Source organism: Phallusia mammillata, chromosome 8, assembly GCF_965637545.1.
Source record: "Phallusia mammillata chromosome 8, kaPhaMamm4.hap1.1, whole genome shotgun sequence".
In the NCBI taxonomy this organism is placed as follows: domain Eukaryota; kingdom Metazoa; phylum Chordata; class Ascidiacea; order Phlebobranchia; family Ascidiidae; genus Phallusia; species Phallusia mammillata.
Genome location: NC_137259.1, coordinates 13,330,661 through 13,348,322, shown reverse-complemented (window position 1 = coordinate 13,348,322; position 17,662 = coordinate 13,330,661). Strand labels below are relative to the sequence as shown.

The 17,662-nt window shown below is 47.0% G+C and overlaps 2 long non-coding RNA genes across 2 annotated transcripts; one reads left to right on the top strand and one right to left on the bottom strand.

Moving 5' to 3' along the window:
• The first annotated feature begins 109 nt into the window (after positions 1 to 109).
• Positions 110 to 1,316, top strand: LOC145205524 (uncharacterized). The gene is made up of 2 exons (XR_013853680.1): positions 110 to 719; positions 1,104 to 1,316. It is a non-coding gene; the product is annotated as an uncharacterized LOC145205524 (long non-coding RNA).
• A 93-nt stretch (positions 1,317 to 1,409) lies between these two features.
• LOC145205523 (uncharacterized) lies at positions 1,410 to 2,181 on the bottom strand. Its single transcript, XR_013853679.1, has 2 exons — positions 1,618 to 2,181; positions 1,410 to 1,561 (listed from the first exon to the last, which is right to left on the bottom strand). It is a non-coding gene; the product is annotated as an uncharacterized LOC145205523 (long non-coding RNA).
• Positions 2,182 to 17,662: the final 15,481 nt, after the last annotated feature.

Here is a 17,662-nt window from a genome sequence, read left to right as displayed (position 1 = left end):
ATCGCTCGCTCATTTCTACGAGACTTGAGCGCCCGAAATCAGTCAAGCGCGAAACCAGACAGAAAAATGAAACAAACAAACTTAAAGAGCCCCGGCACCGGAAAATTATTTTTAATATGTTGTTTGTCGTATTTTTATAAACACGATTTCAGATTTAAAACCACAAAAATCGAAGTTACTAGTCAAATATTTACGTTTTAAATCTAAAAACACTGACACCTTGCGGATATTTTGTCACTGAGCTCAAACGCCATGTGACGTCACCTCGTACCAACTTGGTTTGGAGCTTGTTTGTAGTCGGTGGTTGTTAACGTTCTGCGACGCCAATTACGTTAGTCAGTTTAGGTATTTTGGTGTTTAATAAATGTTTTCATTTTTATACTCAAGTGTGCAAAAATGCCTGCAGTGTGTTCTTTGTATGGTTGCAATTCAAGAGGAAATCAAAAGGCCAGCAATTTGACACTTTTTCGCTTTCCAAATATAAAGCGATTGCGGTCAGCTTGGATTAAATTTGTTAACGTGAAAAAAAGGGACCAACGAAATACAGTGTTCTTTGTAGCCTACATTTCACAGATGAATGTTTCACAAATAAAATGCAGCAGACAGGAGTATGGCAAAAGTTCTGGTGTTAAAGCCAAATGCCATTCCATGTATTCATTAGAACAGTCTTCTTCAGCAAGAAATGGCATTGAGAGCAGTTGTAAGAAAAGTAGCATATGGTATGCTTTAATTAATTGTTTTCTGACATAATCTCATTTAACATGATAGTCTTTAATATTACCATTATGTCATACTAATTTAGTTTATTGTCATGCCATTTACTTGGTAATAACAAAAAAGTGTGGTTATGAAAAAAGGTGTGATAATATCAATATATTTTCATTTGGGAACCACCCAATCTAAGCTATGAACCAAAATACATTGTGTGTAAAGGAAAACTTCTTTACCTCTTAAATGGTGTACCAGAAGTAAATTAACTGCAGATTTCCCTGGACACAAATTTGGTACATACAAAATGATGAATGATGGATCTTTGCAACAATAAAATTGTTGCTATTAACCTTGTTAATGTATTCAGATGGTAATTTCATAATATTTTCTAGAGCAATGAAGTGGCAAACAGCAATGATATGGAAAAAGTAGGATTCTTGGGATGCATTGAAAACATCACAAGCAAATGATTGTTTATTAAAGCCTTTGTGACTGACAGGCATCCACAAATCATTAAATACATTAGTGAAGAATCGTCAGAAACAAAACATTATGTTTGGCATGTAGCTACAAGTATGATAGAAATAAAAGATGAGCATACACCACTATATTTGTGTTTATGGTTTTCAATTCAGAAATCCAAAAGAAACTGACAGCACTTTCTAACAAAGCCTATTGCAAAGAGTTGGGACCTTGGGTGAAAAGCATATGCAACCACATGTATTGTTGTGCAGCAACATCACAAGGGAATTCACAACTTATATATTAGTTGACAAGTGGCTGTCAGTCTGGCAACGTAACTCTGAAGTCTTCCCCAGCACCATTCAACAAATTTTAGTAGGCAGTATATCTGTAACGTATAGAGGTTGCTAGTTGCATGTTAGTAGTTAGTACAGTAAAACTTACTCGTGACGGGTGTTAATTACCCTCATCATGATTTCCCAATTGACGTTTAAATCGATAACATGCTGCTTCTAATACACGTTGAGACATATAGATTCAAATCCAGGATATGCTTTTATACAAAGCAGATTCGACTCAGAATATTCGTTGAACTTGGCTAACTGCTGTTGCACTTACTAATTTCATGGCAGCAAACGCATGATTTTCACTCCTCCATTATCACATAGTTAGTACATAAACACCTACAATAATTCTGTTACGTGGAAAATACCTTTTGTCAACAACAAAACACCTACCTTTTTAAGCAAACAGTTGTTATTTATTGCTTAACTGTCAACTAAGTATCTACGTTAATTTTATCAGTTGTAAACAATAGAAAAATGTACGCATCAAAGCTAAAACAACAGCTGACCAACGCCACAGTGAGAAGTTGGTACGAGGTGACGTAACAATCGCTGCTACATATCAAACCAAGGTGTCGCTCGAGAGCTCGTTGTTTGATTGAATATCTCGAAAACGACAAATCATAGGACAAAAAAAATTAGTGATTCGGAATCCATGATTTTTGGCAATTCTAAATATCTAAAATGTAGAAAAAGTCACATCGCCGCTGCCGGGGCCCTTTAAGCAGGTTTGAGCGAGCGCGCTACGCATAGTGTAAACGGGCCTAAGTAGTGCTCAACAATAAAGAAAATATTGTGATGAATGTTATTTGTAATATAATAGTAGGTATATCAAGTAAAATAATCAAGGGGGTGCTGCATACCCGCAACCCCTTAGCATTAGCACGAGCCGCCCCTGTTCCAAGGTAAGTTTACCATGTTTCGTTCTAGTCTTGAACCCCGCGAAGCAAGCAACAGATCGTTGCAACACGTTACGCTTAGCTGCGTTTGCGACATGGAAACACGACCCGTTTTTGGCGCCAAATTCAAAACATGGACAAAAAGGTGTGGCCAAGCCCAAACGCGACATGGTTTTGATATTTTAATCAACACCAAATTTGTTGTTTAAAGAATATTTACATTTAATTGAATGTCTTATACGTACTGCTGTTAACGAAGAAATGTATTATACGTAGGCTACTGCTGTTAATAAGTTGGGTCTGGTGTACTTTCTTGACCAAACGCAATAACTTCCGAACCCTATGACGTAACCTTACGATATTGATATATAATGAACTACGTCATAACCCGGATACGTCACACACATAATGACGTCACTATGACGTCATCATAAAATTTTACAGGCCTTCTAAAAAACGCCATTTTGTGAAATACTCATCGTAGCGAGCCCAAACTTTATACATGACGTCATCACACCTTCTGATGACGTCATGCAAAAAATGACGTCAATCGCTCATCATTAACACAACTTTTTTACACCTTAAACTAAGTTAACCCTGTGACGCGACCAGCGCAAGCACAACAGTCGCGTCTCTGCCGTAAAACAGGAGTAAGGTACCATTCAACACAAATTTTACGACAAAACAGCCTCCTTTTGCCCAAAAGCGTCACAACAAAAGCAGTTTTCTCGCCTTTTCTTCTTCTTCTGACATTGACAAATATTATTAATACAAAATAAATCATCAAAAACGCTTCATTTTGTAATTAGGTATATGATTTCCATGAATTCGCGAATTATGACGATATTGGGTTCCTTTTATCTCTTATATCCCATACGAGCAAAGTACGAAAGAGGTATACACTGAATCCAACACCGCAGTATATGAGCCTACTGGGCAAAAAGTAGAACGCGCAGAGCGACAATCCGGGTACCGTTGGAAAGGTCTATCCCTCCTCTCGACCTTGCACCCCCTCACTTTGCCCTCCCAAGTACGTGCGCCACCCAGCGATTGTTTAAACAAAGGTGATTTTCGTCGCATTGTGACGTCACAACGGATTATGGTAAAATTATGGGACCGCGCTCGATGGAAAGAGTAATACTTCTTGATAGTTCGTACAAAATTTCGAATTGATACCTCAAAAGGTGTGTCGTTAAGAGCTGCCCCAAGGGGGGCACCTCGAAGTGACGCAATCGCGGACTTCAACAACGTAAAAGGCCTATGCTTGCACCAAGTGTACTTTCTTGACCAGAATTCGCGAGCCCACTACGCAAAAAGTAGAACGCGCAGAGCGACAATCCGGGTACCGTTGGAAAGGTCTATCCCTCCTCTCGACCTTGCACCCCCTCACTTTGCCCTCCCAAGTACGTGCGCCACCCAGCGATTGTTTAAACAAAGGTGATTTTCGTCGCATTGTGACGTCACAACGGATTATGGTAAAATTATGGGACCGCGCTCGATGGAAAGAGTAATACTTCTTGATAGTTCGTACAAAATTTCGAATTGATACCTCAAAAGGTGTGTCGTTAAGAGCTGCCCCAAGGGGGGCACCTCGAAGTGACGCAATCGCGGACTTCAACAACGTAAAAGGCCTATGCTTGCACCAAGTGTACTTTCTTGACCAGAATTCGCGAGCCCACTACGCAAAAAGTAGAACGCGCAGAGCGACAATCCGGGTACCGTTGGAAAGGTCTATCCCTCCTCTCGACCTTGCACCCCCTCACTTTGCCCTCCCAAGTACGTGCGCCACCCAGCGATTGTTTAAACAAAGGTGATTTTCGTCGCATTGTGACGTCACAACGGATTATGGTAAAATTATGGGACCGCGCTCGATGGAAAGAGTAATACTTCTTGATAGTTCGTACAAAATTTCGAATTGATACCTCAAAAGGTGTGTCGTTAAGAGCTGCCCCAAGGGGGGCACCTCGAAGTGACGCAATCGCGGACTTCAACAACGTAAAAGGCCTATGCTTGCACCAAGTGTACTTTCTTGACCAGAATTCGCGAGCCCACTACGCAAAAAGTAGAACGCGCAGAGCGACAATCCGGGTACCGTTGGAAAGGTCTATCCCTCCTCTCGACCTTGCACCCCCTCACTTTGCCCTCCCAAGTACGTGCGCCACCCAGCGATTGTTTAAACAAAGGTGATTTTCGTCGCATTGTGACGTCACAACGGATTATGGTAAAATTATGGGACCGCGCTCGATGGAAAGAGTAATACTTCTTGATAGTTCGTACAAAATTTCGAATTGATACCTCAAAAGGTGTGTCGTTAAGAGCTGCCCCAAGGGGGGCACCTCGAAGTGACGCAATCGCGGACTTCAACAACGTAAAAGGCCTATGCTTGCACCAAGTGTACTTTCTTGACCAGAATTCGCGAGCCCACTACGCAAAAAGTAGAACGCGCAGAGCGACAATCCGGGTACCGTTGGAAAGGTCTATCCCTCCTCTCGACCTTGCACCCCCTCACTTTGCCCTCCCAAGTACGTGCGCCACCCAGCGATTGTTTAAACAAAGGTGATTTTCGTCGCATTGTGACGTCACAACGGATTATGGTAAAATTATGGGACCGCGCTCGATGGAAAGAGTAATACTTCTTGATAGTTCGTACAAAATTTCGAATTGATACCTCAAAAGGTGTGTCGTTAAGAGCTGCCCCAAGGGGGGCACCTCGAAGTGACGCAATCGCGGACTTCAACAACGTAAAAGGCCTATGCTTGCACCAAGTGTACTTTCTTGACCAGAATTCGCGAGCCCACTACGCAAAAAGTAGAACGCGCAGAGCGACAATCCGGGTACCGTTGGAAAGGTCTATCCCTCCTCTCGACCTTGCACCCCCTCACTTTGCCCTCCCAAGTACGTGCGCCACCCAGCGATTGTTTAAACAAAGGTGATTTTCGTCGCATTGTGACGTCACAACGGATTATGGTAAAATTATGGGACCGCGCTCGATGGAAAGAGTAATACTTCTTGATAGTTCGTACAAAATTTCGAATTGATACCTCAAAAGGTGTGTCGTTAAGAGCTGCCCCAAGGGGGGCACCTCGAAGTGACGCAATCGCGGACTTCAACAACGTAAAAGGCCTATGCTTGCACCAAGTGTACTTTCTTGACCAGAATTCGCGAGCCCACTACGCAAAAAGTAGAACGCGCAGAGCGACAATCCGGGTACCGTTGGAAAGGTCTATCCCTCCTCTCGACCTTGCACCCCCTCACTTTGCCCTCCCAAGTACGTGCGCCACCCAGCGATTGTTTAAACAAAGGTGATTTTCGTCGCATTGTGACGTCACAACGGATTATGGTAAAATTATGGGACCGCGCTCGATGGAAAGAGTAATACTTCTTGATAGTTCGTACAAAATTTCGAATTGATACCTCAAAAGGTGTGTCGTTAAGAGCTGCCCCAAGGGGGGCACCTCGAAGTGACGCAATCGCGGACTTCAACAACGTAAAAGGCCTATGCTTGCACCAAGTGTACTTTCTTGACCAGAATTCGCGAGCCCACTACGCAAAAAGTAGAACGCGCAGAGCGACAATCCGGGTACCGTTGGAAAGGTCTATCCCTCCTCTCGACCTTGCACCCCCTCACTTTGCCCTCCCAAGTACGTGCGCCACCCAGCGATTGTTTAAACAAAGGTGATTTTCGTCGCATTGTGACGTCACAACGGATTATGGTAAAATTATGGGACCGCGCTCGATGGAAAGAGTAATACTTCTTGATAGTTCGTACAAAATTTCGAATTGATACCTCAAAAGGTGTGTCGTTAAGAGCTGCCCCAAGGGGGGCACCTCGAAGTGACGCAATCGCGGACTTCAACAACGTAAAAGGCCTATGCTTGCACCAAGTGTACTTTCTTGACCAGAATTCGCGAGCCCACTACGCAAAAAGTAGAACGCGCAGAGCGACAATCCGGGTACCGTTGGAAAGGTCTATCCCTCCTCTCGACCTTGCACCCCCTCACTTTGCCCTCCCAAGTACGTGCGCCACCCAGCGATTGTTTAAACAAAGGTGATTTTCGTCGCATTGTGACGTCACAACGGATTATGGTAAAATTATGGGACCGCGCTCGATGGAAAGAGTAATACTTCTTGATAGTTCGTACAAAATTTCGAATTGATACCTCAAAAGGTGTGTCGTTAAGAGCTGCCCCAAGGGGGGCACCTCGAAGTGACGCAATCGCGGACTTCAACAACGTAAAAGGCCTATGCTTGCACCAAGTGTACTTTCTTGACCAGAATTCGCGAGCCCACTACGCAAAAAGTAGAACGCGCAGAGCGACAATCCGGGTACCGTTGGAAAGGTCTATCCCTCCTCTCGACCTTGCACCCCCTCACTTTGCCCTCCCAAGTACGTGCGCCACCCAGCGATTGTTTAAACAAAGGTGATTTTCGTCGCATTGTGACGTCACAACGGATTATGGTAAAATTATGGGACCGCGCTCGATGGAAAGAGTAATACTTCTTGATAGTTCGTACAAAATTTCGAATTGATACCTCAAAAGGTGTGTCGTTAAGAGCTGCCCCAAGGGGGGCACCTCGAAGTGACGCAATCGCGGACTTCAACAACGTAAAAGGCCTATGCTTGCACCAAGTGTACTTTCTTGACCAGAATTCGCGAGCCCACTACGCAAAAAGTAGAACGCGCAGAGCGACAATCCGGGTACCGTTGGAAAGGTCTATCCCTCCTCTCGACCTTGCACCCCCTCACTTTGCCCTCCCAAGTACGTGCGCCACCCAGCGATTGTTTAAACAAAGGTGATTTTCGTCGCATTGTGACGTCACAACGGATTATGGTAAAATTATGGGACCGCGCTCGATGGAAAGAGTAATACTTCTTGATAGTTCGTACAAAATTTCGAATTGATACCTCAAAAGGTGTGTCGTTAAGAGCTGCCCCAAGGGGGGCACCTCGAAGTGACGCAATCGCGGACTTCAACAACGTAAAAGGCCTATGCTTGCACCAAGTGTACTTTCTTGACCAGAATTCGCGAGCCCACTACGCAAAAAGTAGAACGCGCAGAGCGACAATCCGGGTACCGTTGGAAAGGTCTATCCCTCCTCTCGACCTTGCACCCCCTCACTTTGCCCTCCCAAGTACGTGCGCCACCCAGCGATTGTTTAAACAAAGGTGATTTTCGTCGCATTGTGACGTCACAACGGATTATGGTAAAATTATGGGACCGCGCTCGATGGAAAGAGTAATACTTCTTGATAGTTCGTACAAAATTTCGAATTGATACCTCAAAAGGTGTGTCGTTAAGAGCTGCCCCAAGGGGGGCACCTCGAAGTGACGCAATCGCGGACTTCAACAACGTAAAAGGCCTATGCTTGCACCAAGTGTACTTTCTTGACCAGAATTCGCGAGCCCACTACGCAAAAAGTAGAACGCGCAGAGCGACAATCCGGGTACCGTTGGAAAGGTCTATCCCTCCTCTCGACCTTGCACCCCCTCACTTTGCCCTCCCAAGTACGTGCGCCACCCAGCGATTGTTTAAACAAAGGTGATTTTCGTCGCATTGTGACGTCACAACGGATTATGGTAAAATTATGGGACCGCGCTCGATGGAAAGAGTAATACTTCTTGATAGTTCGTACAAAATTTCGAATTGATACCTCAAAAGGTGTGTCGTTAAGAGCTGCCCCAAGGGGGGCACCTCGAAGTGACGCAATCGCGGACTTCAACAACGTAAAAGGCCTATGCTTGCACCAAGTGTACTTTCTTGACCAGAATTCGCGAGCCCACTACGCAAAAAGTAGAACGCGCAGAGCGACAATCCGGGTACCGTTGGAAAGGTCTATCCCTCCTCTCGACCTTGCACCCCCTCACTTTGCCCTCCCAAGTACGTGCGCCACCCAGCGATTGTTTAAACAAAGGTGATTTTCGTCGCATTGTGACGTCACAACGGATTATGGTAAAATTATGGGACCGCGCTCGATGGAAAGAGTAATACTTCTTGATAGTTCGTACAAAATTTCGAATTGATACCTCAAAAGGTGTGTCGTTAAGAGCTGCCCCAAGGGGGGCACCTCGAAGTGACGCAATCGCGGACTTCAACAACGTAAAAGGCCTATGCTTGCACCAAGTGTACTTTCTTGACCAGAATTCGCGAGCCCACTACGCAAAAAGTAGAACGCGCAGAGCGACAATCCGGGTACCGTTGGAAAGGTCTATCCCTCCTCTCGACCTTGCACCCCCTCACTTTGCCCTCCCAAGTACGTGCGCCACCCAGCGATTGTTTAAACAAAGGTGATTTTCGTCGCATTGTGACGTCACAACGGATTATGGTAAAATTATGGGACCGCGCTCGATGGAAAGAGTAATACTTCTTGATAGTTCGTACAAAATTTCGAATTGATACCTCAAAAGGTGTGTCGTTAAGAGCTGCCCCAAGGGGGGCACCTCGAAGTGACGCAATCGCGGACTTCAACAACGTAAAAGGCCTATGCTTGCACCAAGTGTACTTTCTTGACCAGAATTCGCGAGCCCACTACGCAAAAAGTAGAACGCGCAGAGCGACAATCCGGGTACCGTTGGAAAGGTCTATCCCTCCTCTCGACCTTGCACCCCCTCACTTTGCCCTCCCAAGTACGTGCGCCACCCAGCGATTGTTTAAACAAAGGTGATTTTCGTCGCATTGTGACGTCACAACGGATTATGGTAAAATTATGGGACCGCGCTCGATGGAAAGAGTAATACTTCTTGATAGTTCGTACAAAATTTCGAATTGATACCTCAAAAGGTGTGTCGTTAAGAGCTGCCCCAAGGGGGGCACCTCGAAGTGACGCAATCGCGGACTTCAACAACGTAAAAGGCCTATGCTTGCACCAAGTGTACTTTCTTGACCAGAATTCGCGAGCCCACTACGCAAAAAGTAGAACGCGCAGAGCGACAATCCGGGTACCGTTGGAAAGGTCTATCCCTCCTCTCGACCTTGCACCCCCTCACTTTGCCCTCCCAAGTACGTGCGCCACCCAGCGATTGTTTAAACAAAGGTGATTTTCGTCGCATTGTGACGTCACAACGGATTATGGTAAAATTATGGGACCGCGCTCGATGGAAAGAGTAATACTTCTTGATAGTTCGTACAAAATTTCGAATTGATACCTCAAAAGGTGTGTCGTTAAGAGCTGCCCCAAGGGGGGCACCTCGAAGTGACGCAATCGCGGACTTCAACAACGTAAAAGGCCTATGCTTGCACCAAGTGTACTTTCTTGACCAGAATTCGCGAGCCCACTACGCAAAAAGTAGAACGCGCAGAGCGACAATCCGGGTACCGTTGGAAAGGTCTATCCCTCCTCTCGACCTTGCACCCCCTCACTTTGCCCTCCCAAGTACGTGCGCCACCCAGCGATTGTTTAAACAAAGGTGATTTTCGTCGCATTGTGACGTCACAACGGATTATGGTAAAATTATGGGACCGCGCTCGATGGAAAGAGTAATACTTCTTGATAGTTCGTACAAAATTTCGAATTGATACCTCAAAAGGTGTGTCGTTAAGAGCTGCCCCAAGGGGGGCACCTCGAAGTGACGCAATCGCGGACTTCAACAACGTAAAAGGCCTATGCTTGCACCAAGTGTACTTTCTTGACCAGAATTCGCGAGCCCACTACGCAAAAAGTAGAACGCGCAGAGCGACAATCCGGGTACCGTTGGAAAGGTCTATCCCTCCTCTCGACCTTGCACCCCCTCACTTTGCCCTCCCAAGTACGTGCGCCACCCAGCGATTGTTTAAACAAAGGTGATTTTCGTCGCATTGTGACGTCACAACGGATTATGGTAAAATTATGGGACCGCGCTCGATGGAAAGAGTAATACTTCTTGATAGTTCGTACAAAATTTCGAATTGATACCTCAAAAGGTGTGTCGTTAAGAGCTGCCCCAAGGGGGGCACCTCGAAGTGACGCAATCGCGGACTTCAACAACGTAAAAGGCCTATGCTTGCACCAAGTGTACTTTCTTGACCAGAATTCGCGAGCCCACTACGCAAAAAGTAGAACGCGCAGAGCGACAATCCGGGTACCGTTGGAAAGGTCTATCCCTCCTCTCGACCTTGCACCCCCTCACTTTGCCCTCCCAAGTACGTGCGCCACCCAGCGATTGTTTAAACAAAGGTGATTTTCGTCGCATTGTGACGTCACAACGGATTATGGTAAAATTATGGGACCGCGCTCGATGGAAAGAGTAATACTTCTTGATAGTTCGTACAAAATTTCGAATTGATACCTCAAAAGGTGTGTCGTTAAGAGCTGCCCCAAGGGGGGCACCTCGAAGTGACGCAATCGCGGACTTCAACAACGTAAAAGGCCTATGCTTGCACCAAGTGTACTTTCTTGACCAGAATTCGCGAGCCCACTACGCAAAAAGTAGAACGCGCAGAGCGACAATCCGGGTACCGTTGGAAAGGTCTATCCCTCCTCTCGACCTTGCACCCCCTCACTTTGCCCTCCCAAGTACGTGCGCCACCCAGCGATTGTTTAAACAAAGGTGATTTTCGTCGCATTGTGACGTCACAACGGATTATGGTAAAATTATGGGACCGCGCTCGATGGAAAGAGTAATACTTCTTGATAGTTCGTACAAAATTTCGAATTGATACCTCAAAAGGTGTGTCGTTAAGAGCTGCCCCAAGGGGGGCACCTCGAAGTGACGCAATCGCGGACTTCAACAACGTAAAAGGCCTATGCTTGCACCAAGTGTACTTTCTTGACCAGAATTCGCGAGCCCACTACGCAAAAAGTAGAACGCGCAGAGCGACAATCCGGGTACCGTTGGAAAGGTCTATCCCTCCTCTCGACCTTGCACCCCCTCACTTTGCCCTCCCAAGTACGTGCGCCACCCAGCGATTGTTTAAACAAAGGTGATTTTCGTCGCATTGTGACGTCACAACGGATTATGGTAAAATTATGGGACCGCGCTCGATGGAAAGAGTAATACTTCTTGATAGTTCGTACAAAATTTCGAATTGATACCTCAAAAGGTGTGTCGTTAAGAGCTGCCCCAAGGGGGGCACCTCGAAGTGACGCAATCGCGGACTTCAACAACGTAAAAGGCCTATGCTTGCACCAAGTGTACTTTCTTGACCAGAATTCGCGAGCCCACTACGCAAAAAGTAGAACGCGCAGAGCGACAATCCGGGTACCGTTGGAAAGGTCTATCCCTCCTCTCGACCTTGCACCCCCTCACTTTGCCCTCCCAAGTACGTGCGCCACCCAGCGATTGTTTAAACAAAGGTGATTTTCGTCGCATTGTGACGTCACAACGGATTATGGTAAAATTATGGGACCGCGCTCGATGGAAAGAGTAATACTTCTTGATAGTTCGTACAAAATTTCGAATTGATACCTCAAAAGGTGTGTCGTTAAGAGCTGCCCCAAGGGGGGCACCTCGAAGTGACGCAATCGCGGACTTCAACAACGTAAAAGGCCTATGCTTGCACCAAGTGTACTTTCTTGACCAGAATTCGCGAGCCCACTACGCAAAAAGTAGAACGCGCAGAGCGACAATCCGGGTACCGTTGGAAAGGTCTATCCCTCCTCTCGACCTTGCACCCCCTCACTTTGCCCTCCCAAGTACGTGCGCCACCCAGCGATTGTTTAAACAAAGGTGATTTTCGTCGCATTGTGACGTCACAACGGATTATGGTAAAATTATGGGACCGCGCTCGATGGAAAGAGTAATACTTCTTGATAGTTCGTACAAAATTTCGAATTGATACCTCAAAAGGTGTGTCGTTAAGAGCTGCCCCAAGGGGGGCACCTCGAAGTGACGCAATCGCGGACTTCAACAACGTAAAAGGCCTATGCTTGCACCAAGTGTACTTTCTTGACCAGAATTCGCGAGCCCACTACGCAAAAAGTAGAACGCGCAGAGCGACAATCCGGGTACCGTTGGAAAGGTCTATCCCTCCTCTCGACCTTGCACCCCCTCACTTTGCCCTCCCAAGTACGTGCGCCACCCAGCGATTGTTTAAACAAAGGTGATTTTCGTCGCATTGTGACGTCACAACGGATTATGGTAAAATTATGGGACCGCGCTCGATGGAAAGAGTAATACTTCTTGATAGTTCGTACAAAATTTCGAATTGATACCTCAAAAGGTGTGTCGTTAAGAGCTGCCCCAAGGGGGGCACCTCGAAGTGACGCAATCGCGGACTTCAACAACGTAAAAGGCCTATGCTTGCACCAAGTGTACTTTCTTGACCAGAATTCGCGAGCCCACTACGCAAAAAGTAGAACGCGCAGAGCGACAATCCGGGTACCGTTGGAAAGGTCTATCCCTCCTCTCGACCTTGCACCCCCTCACTTTGCCCTCCCAAGTACGTGCGCCACCCAGCGATTGTTTAAACAAAGGTGATTTTCGTCGCATTGTGACGTCACAACGGATTATGGTAAAATTATGGGACCGCGCTCGATGGAAAGAGTAATACTTCTTGATAGTTCGTACAAAATTTCGAATTGATACCTCAAAAGGTGTGTCGTTAAGAGCTGCCCCAAGGGGGGCACCTCGAAGTGACGCAATCGCGGACTTCAACAACGTAAAAGGCCTATGCTTGCACCAAGTGTACTTTCTTGACCAGAATTCGCGAGCCCACTACGCAAAAAGTAGAACGCGCAGAGCGACAATCCGGGTACCGTTGGAAAGGTCTATCCCTCCTCTCGACCTTGCACCCCCTCACTTTGCCCTCCCAAGTACGTGCGCCACCCAGCGATTGTTTAAACAAAGGTGATTTTCGTCGCATTGTGACGTCACAACGGATTATGGTAAAATTATGGGACCGCGCTCGATGGAAAGAGTAATACTTCTTGATAGTTCGTACAAAATTTCGAATTGATACCTCAAAAGGTGTGTCGTTAAGAGCTGCCCCAAGGGGGGCACCTCGAAGTGACGCAATCGCGGACTTCAACAACGTAAAAGGCCTATGCTTGCACCAAGTGTACTTTCTTGACCAGAATTCGCGAGCCCACTACGCAAAAAGTAGAACGCGCAGAGCGACAATCCGGGTACCGTTGGAAAGGTCTATCCCTCCTCTCGACCTTGCACCCCCTCACTTTGCCCTCCCAAGTACGTGCGCCACCCAGCGATTGTTTAAACAAAGGTGATTTTCGTCGCATTGTGACGTCACAACGGATTATGGTAAAATTATGGGACCGCGCTCGATGGAAAGAGTAATACTTCTTGATAGTTCGTACAAAATTTCGAATTGATACCTCAAAAGGTGTGTCGTTAAGAGCTGCCCCAAGGGGGGCACCTCGAAGTGACGCAATCGCGGACTTCAACAACGTAAAAGGCCTATGCTTGCACCAAGTGTACTTTCTTGACCAGAATTCGCGAGCCCACTACGCAAAAAGTAGAACGCGCAGAGCGACAATCCGGGTACCGTTGGAAAGGTCTATCCCTCCTCTCGACCTTGCACCCCCTCACTTTGCCCTCCCAAGTACGTGCGCCACCCAGCGATTGTTTAAACAAAGGTGATTTTCGTCGCATTGTGACGTCACAACGGATTATGGTAAAATTATGGGACCGCGCTCGATGGAAAGAGTAATACTTCTTGATAGTTCGTACAAAATTTCGAATTGATACCTCAAAAGGTGTGTCGTTAAGAGCTGCCCCAAGGGGGGCACCTCGAAGTGACGCAATCGCGGACTTCAACAACGTAAAAGGCCTATGCTTGCACCAAGTGTACTTTCTTGACCAGAATTCGCGAGCCCACTACGCAAAAAGTAGAACGCGCAGAGCGACAATCCGGGTACCGTTGGAAAGGTCTATCCCTCCTCTCGACCTTGCACCCCCTCACTTTGCCCTCCCAAGTACGTGCGCCACCCAGCGATTGTTTAAACAAAGGTGATTTCGTCGCATTGTGACGTCACAACGGATTATGGTAAAATTATGGGACCGCGCTCGATGGAAAGAGTAATACTTCTTGATAGTTCGTACAAAATTTCGAATTGATACCTCAAAAGGTGTGTCGTTAAGAGCTGCCCCAAGGGGGGCACCTCGAAGTGACGCAATCGCGGACTTCAACAACGTAAAAGGCCTATGCTTGCACCAAGTGTACTTTCTTGACCAGAATTCGCGAGCCCACTACGCAAAAAGTAGAACGCGCAGAGCGACAATCCGGGTACCGTTGGAAAGGTCTATCCCTCCTCTCGACCTTGCACCCCCTCACTTTGCCCTCCCAAGTACGTGCGCCACCCAGCGATTGTTTAAACAAAGGTGATTTTCGTCATTGTGAGATACTTCTTGATAGTTCGTACAAAATTTCGAATTGATACCTCAAAAGGTGTGTCGTTAAGAGCTGCCCCAAGGGGGGCACCTCGAAGTGACGCAATCGCGGACTTCAACAACGTAAAAGGCCTATGCTTGCACCAAGTGTACTTTCTTGACCAGAATTCGCGAGCCCACTACGCAAAAAGTAGAACGCGCAGAGCGACAATCCGGGTACCGTTGGAAAGGTCTACGCAAAAAGTAGAACGCGCAGAGCGACAATCCGGGTACCGTTGGAAAGGTCTATCCCTCCTCTCGACCTTGCACCCCCTCACTTTGCCCTCCCAAGTACGTGCGCCACCCAGCGATTGTTTAAACAAAGGTGATTTTCGTCGCATTGTGACGTCACAACGGATTATGGTAAAATTATGGGACCGCGCTCGATGGAAAGAGTAATACTTCTTGATAGTTCGTACAAAATTTCGAATTGATACCTCAAAAGGTGTGTCGTTAAGAGCTGCCCCAAGGGGGGCACCTCGAAGTGACGCAATCGCGGACTTCAACAACGTAAAAGGCCTATGCTTGCACCAAGTGTACTTTCTTGACCAGAATTCGCGAGCCCACTACGCAAAAAGTAGAACGCGCAGAGCGACAATCCGGGTACCGTTGGAAAGGTCTATCCCTCCTCTCGACCTTGCACCCCCTCACTTTGCCCTCCCAAGTACGTGCGCCACCCAGCGATTGTTTAAACAAAGGTGATTTTCGTCGCATTGTGACGTCACAACGGATTATGGTAAAATTATGGGACCGCGCTCGATGGAAAGAGTAATACTTCTTGATAGTTCGTACAAAATTTCGAATTGATACCTCAAAAGGTGTGTCGTTAAGAGCTGCCCCAAGGGGGGCACCTCGAAGTGACGCAATCGCGGACTTCAACAACGTAAAAGGCCTATGCTTGCACCAAGTGTACTTTCTTGACCAGAATTCGCGAGCCCACTACGCAAAAAGTAGAACGCGCAGAGCGACAATCCGGGTACCGTTGGAAAGGTCTATCCCTCCTCTCGACCTTGCACCCCCTCACTTTGCCCTCCCAAGTACGTGCGCCACCCAGCGATTGTTTAAACAAAGGTGATTTTCGTCGCATTGTGACGTCACAACGGATTATGGTAAAATTATGGGACCGCGCTCGATGGAAAGAGTAATACTTCTTGATAGTTCGTACAAAATTTCGAATTGATACCTCAAAAGGTGTGTCGTTAAGAGCTGCCCCAAGGGGGGCACCTCGAAGTGACGCAATCGCGGACTTCAACAACGTAAAAGGCCTATGCTTGCACCAAGTGTACTTTCTTGACCAGAATTCGCGAGCCCACTACGCAAAAAGTAGAACGCGCAGAGCGACAATCCGGGTACCGTTGGAAAGGTCTATCCCTCCTCTCGACCTTGCACCCCCTCACTTTGCCCTCCCAAGTACGTGCGCCACCCAGCGATTGTTTAAACAAAGGTGATTTTCGTCGCATTGTGACGTCACAACGGATTATGGTAAAATTATGGGACCGCGCTCGATGGAAAGAGTAATACTTCTTGATAGTTCGTACAAAATTTCGAATTGATACCTCAAAAGGTGTGTCGTTAAGAGCTGCCCCAAGGGGGGCACCTCGAAGTGACGCAATCGCGGACTTCAACAACGTAAAAGGCCTATGCTTGCACCAAGTGTACTTTCTTGACCAGAATTCGCGAGCCCACTACGCAAAAAGTAGAACGCGCAGAGCGACAATCCGGGTACCGTTGGAAAGGTCTATCCCTCCTCTCGACCTTGCACCCCCTCACTTTGCCCTCCCAAGTACGTGCGCCACCCAGCGATTGTTTAAACAAAGGTGATTTTCGTCGCATTGTGACGTCACAACGGATTATGGTAAAATTATGGGACCGCGCTCGATGGAAAGAGTAATACTTCTTGATAGTTCGTACAAAATTTCGAATTGATACCTCAAAAGGTGTGTCGTTAAGAGCTGCCCCAAGGGGGGCACCTCGAAGTGACGCAATCGCGGACTTCAACAACGTAAAAGGCCTATGCTTGCACCAAGTGTACTTTCTTGACCAGAATTCGCGAGCCCACTACGCAAAAAGTAGAACGCGCAGAGCGACAATCCGGGTACCGTTGGAAAGGTCTATCCCTCCTCTCGACCTTGCACCCCCTCACTTTGCCCTCCCAAGTACGTGCGCCACCCAGCGATTGTTTAAACAAAGGTGATTTTCGTCGCATTGTGACGTCACAACGGATTATGGTAAAATTATGGGACCGCGCTCGATGGAAAGAGTAATACTTCTTGATAGTTCGTACAAAATTTCGAATTGATACCTCAAAAGGTGTGTCGTTAAGAGCTGCCCCAAGGGGGGCACCTCGAAGTGACGCAATCGCGGACTTCAACAACGTAAAAGGCCTATGCTTGCACCAAGTGTACTTTCTTGACCAGAATTCGCGAGCCCACTACGCAAAAAGTAGAACGCGCAGAGCGACAATCCGGGTACCGTTGGAAAGGTCTATCCCTCCTCTCGACCTTGCACCCCCTCACTTTGCCCTCCCAAGTACGTGCGCCACCCAGCGATTGTTTAAACAAAGGTGATTTTCGTCGCATTGTGACGTCACAACGGATTATGGTAAAATTATGGGACCGCGCTCGATGGAAAGAGTAATACTTCTTGATAGTTCGTACAAAATTTCGAATTGATACCTCAAAAGGTGTGTCGTTAAGAGCTGCCCCAAGGGGGGCACCTCGAAGTGACGCAATCGCGGACTTCAACAACGTAAAAGGCCTATGCTTGCACCAAGTGTACTTTCTTGACCAGAATTCGCGAGCCCACTACGCAAAAAGTAGAACGCGCAGAGCGACAATCCGGGTACCGTTGGAAAGGTCTATCCCTCCTCTCGACCTTGCACCCCCTCACTTTGCCCTCCCAAGTACGTGCGCCACCCAGCGATTGTTTAAACAAAGGTGATTTTC